The following is a 5,893-nucleotide window of genomic DNA, read 5'->3' as shown; positions in this document are numbered from 1 at the left end:
ATACTCACTTAGTCGTTTTTTCTTGGACAGTATATCCTTTATAAACTTCACATAATTTGGCATTTGTTCTAAAGCCTCCACCAATAGAATATTGATGTGTAACTGCTACAGAACATCCAAAAACTTCTTAAATTGCACCTCCTATTTCTGCTTGTGTTGCTGCAATCTTTGCAGATATGGAGGTGATGGAACTTTCGGTTGAACCGGAGAACTTTTCTGAGTAGGTAAATCTCCATCCAAAGAAGATGTTAAAATATCTGAATTCACTAGGTCAAGTTTTACCTTGTTAGACTTTGCAGATTTTGATTCCTTTGGTGGAGGAACTTCAATAGCTTGTTGACTTTCCTCCTTTTCAACATGCTCATCATCGACATCAATCAATCGGGGTTCCAGAGTCTTTCCATTTCGCAATGCCACTACCTTAATATGTTCTTTACCCGAATTTCTTGGATTCTCAGTATCGCTCGGCAAGGTTCCTTGCAATTTATTACGAAGCTCCGTAGCTAACTAACCCATTTGGTTTTCCAAATTTTTCAATGTTGCTGCTTGGCTTTAGATCAAAGCGTCATTATTTGCCATGTATGCTTTCAACAAGTTCTCCAAACTGTTTGATGCCTCAGATTGAGGTGGTTTTGGAGCTTGCTGATTAAACCCTGGAGATTGGTTGGGTTTTTTCTGCAATAAATTATTGTTTGGTCCATTTCCTTGGTTGCTCCAAGAAAAGTTAGGATGATTACGCCATGAAGGATCGTAGAAGTTGGACTGGGGTCCTTGTCCACTCCTATTTTGATATTGGTTCCCCACATAGTACATTGGCTCAGGATTTGATGGACAATTCTAAAAAGAATGACTTTCCCCACAGTACAAACAGGAAACTACTTCAAACGGACTTGGTGGCTGAGCTGCAAAATTAATAGTACTATTAGCGATTAACTGTTTTAACATAGAGGAAATAGACAATACCTGAGCCGATAACGAAGTGAGAGAGTCAAATTCATGAACTCCAGCTACTCATCTTCCTGAAGTTATTCGATTTGTTGGTCATTGATAGTTATTACTCGCGATCCTCTCGATGATCTCATAAGCCTCATTATAAGACTTAAACAAAATTGCACCATTCGAGGAAGTATCTACCATCAATCCTGTATGTGCATTGAGATCATTATAGAATGTCTCCAACTGGATACAATGAGGAATCCCATGATGAGGAAATTTATGAAGTAACTCCTTGAATCGCTCCCAAGCCTCATACAAAGACTCGTCATCCAATTGTTGGAAAGTTGTGATCTCGTTCCTCAACTTAGCGTTTTTGCTAGGTGGGAAATACTTAACCAAAAATCTCTCTGCTAATTATTTCCATGTATATATGGAACTTGGTGGCAATGAATTGAGCCATGCTCGTGCTCGATCTCGCAATGAGTACGGAAACAACTTCAACCTCAATGCGTCTTCAGTCACACCGGCTATCTTGAATGAATCACTAACCTCCATAAACAATCGAAGGTGGAGATGTGGATCTTCCGTGGGCATACCACTAAATTGGCCCTCCGTTTGTAGCATTTGAAACATCACTGGTTTCAATTCAAACTGGGTTCCCTCAATATCTGGCCTTCTAATTCTTGGGTTTAACTCACTGAAAAGTGGCACAGCATATTGTCTGATGCATCGATCCCTATCATCGGCAATGAGGATAGGATTTTGTACATAATCGGCTTCATTACCTTGGTCTTGATTTTGATTTCCAAGGTCCATCTCGACTTGTATTTGAGATATTCGTTCACGTCTTCTTTATCTAAAAGTTCACTCAATTTCAAGGTCTACAGGGAGTAAATCGATAATTCGATCTATGCTCATAAACACCTGAACAGAAAATCACAAAAATGAAAAAGAATAAGTTAGTAATGTTAGAAATAAATCAAATTGAAAATAAATAATTTCACGAAAAAAATGACTATGGCAATAGTTGACAATCCCCGGCAACTGTGCCAAAAACTTGTAACGCTGGGGTTTGTGCAACTGTACACAGTCATTATCAAGTAATAAGTAAGTATCGAGTTATCGTCTCCACAGGGATTGTATTTGTGCTAAGTCACTTAATTTGTAAAATTATATTAACAATTTGGTAAATAAAAACACAACATAGTTGAGAAGTGGTGATTAAAATATATTAAATTAAATGCAATGATCCCTAATGGAAATTATCCTAAGTATGTAAACTATATGAATGAAATAGATTTTATAAAATTAAACACAATTTTCAACAATTATAACATAAATAAACTAGGACAACTACTTTAATTAAACTCAATTTATTATCAACATGCTTAATAACATTCGGAAAAACATTCCATGGCAACTCGATCTTTCATGAGTTTGGAAACCACATTAGGTCCTTTCAAAATCTTTTACTTAGTAAATACGCATTTTACTGATCCTTATTTACTAAGGGTTTCGTAGCATTCGTGTGAGGTAACAGGGATGTGCTAGGTTTGAAACAATTTAATCACACAAATCTAAAAACTATGCAGATAATAGAGCCTGGTTAGGGTTGTTATGCAACCTACAATTTAATCGGGTTAGGATCTAAATTGAGCATGCACATTTCAATTATGCGTCCATTAGCCGTTGTCTGGTTACGATCGCTCAACTAATTCAGGTGCATTTGAATCACGTATGAACAAAATACAGACTTGATTTTAATTGAAAACATGATCGATTGAGGCACAAACATTATAAGCATGAATCACATAAATATTATTTAATCAAAAAAATCATCCTAGCTTAAATAAAATTTAGGCTATCATTGTTGTAAACAAGAACATAGAACTCATAGAAAACATCTTTAAATTAAATTAAAGAAAAGAAAGATTAAACCCAATTCAGAGTGGCTGTCACCCAAGACTCGCTTCTTTGCGTTGCTCCTTTGCTGATTGTTCTCCAAGGTGGCCGACCAAGGGATCTTTAAGAGGCTAATTTGCTAAAATTCTTATGCAGAGATGATGATAGGCGTGAGAGCTAGGAGAGTTGAGAGGTTGGATGAGAGATGAGGGATGAGGGATGAGGGATGAGCTCTTATTTATAGGTGAGGCAAGGGAGCTAGTTTGCTAAAATTAGTAGTGTCCATCCTTTGAAACTTCCTCTGACAATGGTCAGCCATGAATTGGAGAAATGTGGTTGATTTTCCCCTAATTCTTGGTCAATTTGAATGCCAGAACAACTCAAGACTAAGACTTGGTCTCGAACAAATCTTCAGGTAAATCTCTGATTTCTTTAACACTTCAAGGGCTTTATGTAATTAAACCAAAAATTGGTTTATAATCATTCATGGGTAGCTAAAAATTGGGTTGACTTGGTCCCCATTTTGGACGGTTTTGCAATTAGAAGAAAACTCTCAGACCTGTCAAAAATAGCAGATAGTGTAGAGGACCAAATGAATTAATTTAACCACTTTAATTAATCAATTTACTTAATTAATTAAACCCAATTTTATTAATGAAATATTAAAATGAATTATTAAAATATAACATTTTATTTTATTATTTATTTTAATCATGCATGGCCCACTTCATAGCTTAAAAATACAATATGCTTAAATTAATATAAAATAAGCCATTTTATGCATGAAAACTATATAATAAAACATAAAATCACATTTTAATAATTTTTATGTCCTAATTTCATATTTTCACATATTTCGTTAATTTATTAAACAATTACTTGGTTTTAACAACAATTTTAAGTAAAAAGGTGATGAATTCTATAGGAAAAATCCTATATATTTTTCCGTTTACAGGCTGTGATCGAGTGGAAATAGTCGAGGAATGTGTTTGAGATCCAGAGTTTCGTTGGTTTAGTGGGTTACTATCAGAGGTTTGTTAAGGGGTTCTCGTTTATTGTAGCTCCTTTAACCAAGTTGTTGTGTAAAAATGCAACTTTTGTATGGTCCGGTAAGCAGTAAGCAAGCTTTGAAAAACTCAATGATGTGATCCGGCTCGGTTGATTGAGTCGATTCACTTGATTGCCCGTTCATCGATGAGACGTTTGTTCGATTTTGTAGATAGATGGAGTTAGATGATTTTTTATAGCGAAAGCTGAGAAAATGGGTCAAAAGATGGTTTGTATAGATGTTTGATAGGTTCGGTGAAATAAAGAAATATTGTTTATAATTTAATAGTTAAAATGGAATGGAAAAAAAATAGAACTCAAGCGAAGAACGATTCAATACTATATGAAGTATTGCCCCAGGACTTATATTGCTCAAGGTGGAACCAAAGGTATAAAAAGGTGGATGAATGCCACACCAGGATGGTGATAAGTTCAAGAAGTCGGGTTGACGCCACTAGCGAGCTAGATAAGTCAGATGAGACTCAAACGAAGTCGGATTGGAGGTAACCTCACAATAAGTTTAATAATCAGAAATGTCTAACCTTTTTACAAAGAGAAAAGAACTATTTATGGATTACATTAGATAGACAAATAGACTAAGTAAATTCGGCTTTAATTGAATTAAACTAATCTAGAAATGTATCTTTAAAGGCTATGTCCAAATTCGGCTAAATGGTACTTCAATGGGCAGCTTCATGGCTAAGGAAATGAACTTGAAGGCTTGGTGAATGTATGGGAGAGCAATGGACATGTCTAGGTTCGGCCAAGGTGTGAATGGACACTCCAAGAGATGCCTTTTGGCGAATAGGTACTAGGAGATCAATGGACAGCAAGCGATGCATGTAAGTGAATATTCATGCATTCTTCCATTCATTGTATTAAATCATTCATGCATCATCCTTACGTTCATTGAACCAGCCCATTCATGAATCATCTTTAATTGTGTTCCCACATCATGCATTGTAAGTAGACGTTCATGCACCTAGCTTGAATGAATCTCCACATTCGGTTGTACCTACATGAAACATGAACAAATTAATTAAAGATAACTAACACATAAATTAAAATAGACAAATTTAATAAAGTCTTAAGCTAGACATATTAAATTCGCTAAGACAACTTTAAAACATGAAATAAATCAAAACATAATTATGAGTGTAATAACTTAAACTAAGTTAATAAAATACTTTAATTATTCAACCAATAAAATAAATGAGCTGAATTGTAGCTAAATTGAGCTCGATTGAGCTGGTCGGAGCTGAAACGAGCTAGAAAAGCTAAGATGGAGCTGAAATTGAGCTGAAGTTAGCTTGCACTAAGGTGCATGGTTTCTTCAAGGAGTTGGATCGAGCTTCCTCATCTTCAACAAGCTGATTCTCCTTCCAAAATTTGAACAACAAAGCTGAAACAACTTCATGAAATCGCTTGGACCTAGCTCGGGTCATTGGTCCCTTTGGAAGCTCGAGGGAATCAAGACGAGGACTTGATGGGGCTTGGGGCGTGGTCACATCATCCCCCCTTCTTCAAAACGACTTGTCCTCAAGTCGAGCTGTTTATTCTCTAGAAAATAATCCGTCTTATGCAACTCTCCTTGAATGAATGGAACAATTAGTCGTTCATAAGCTGTTGGAAAAGAACTTACAATATTCGGCATTAAAGATGGCAAACGAATCAATGAAAATAGACAACCATTAATCATCAAGAAACGATCAAAACAAATATGTGGATCATGCATAGTCGTATCAAGACAAGTATGAGTCATGTTAAAAGGCAGTTTTAAAACATCATTCTTAAAATCACATGAACAAAACTCCTTCCATATCCATAACTCATCAAATGGTCGAGACGAAAACAAATATGTTTTCAAGCATTCGAACTTTTCAATTTGCTTCCACAAGTCATTGTTCAAGTAAATGAAATGCAAGTAAGGAGACATGAAATTTAAATCTTCATCACAAACATGCAAATGAACAGTTTCATATGACTCATGATTTCGCATGTTTGACAC

At 35.6% G+C, this 5,893-nt stretch overlaps 1 non-coding gene across 1 annotated transcript; it reads left to right on the top strand.

Annotated features, from left to right (window-relative positions):
• Positions 1–1,195: 1,195 nt before the first annotated feature.
• Positions 1,196–1,302, top strand: LOC128039525 (small nucleolar RNA R71). Its single transcript, XR_008194026.1, has one exon. It is a non-coding gene; the product is annotated as a small nucleolar RNA R71 (small nucleolar RNA).
• The last annotated feature ends 4,591 nt before the right edge of the window (positions 1,303–5,893 follow it).

The sequence above is a fragment of the Gossypium raimondii genome, chromosome 2, assembly GCF_025698545.1.
Source record: "Gossypium raimondii isolate GPD5lz chromosome 2, ASM2569854v1, whole genome shotgun sequence".
NCBI classification, from domain to species: Eukaryota; Viridiplantae; Streptophyta; class Magnoliopsida; order Malvales; family Malvaceae; genus Gossypium; species Gossypium raimondii.
The sequence above is the reverse complement of the archived record's forward strand: the minus strand, read 5'-3'. Positions and strand labels throughout refer to the sequence as shown.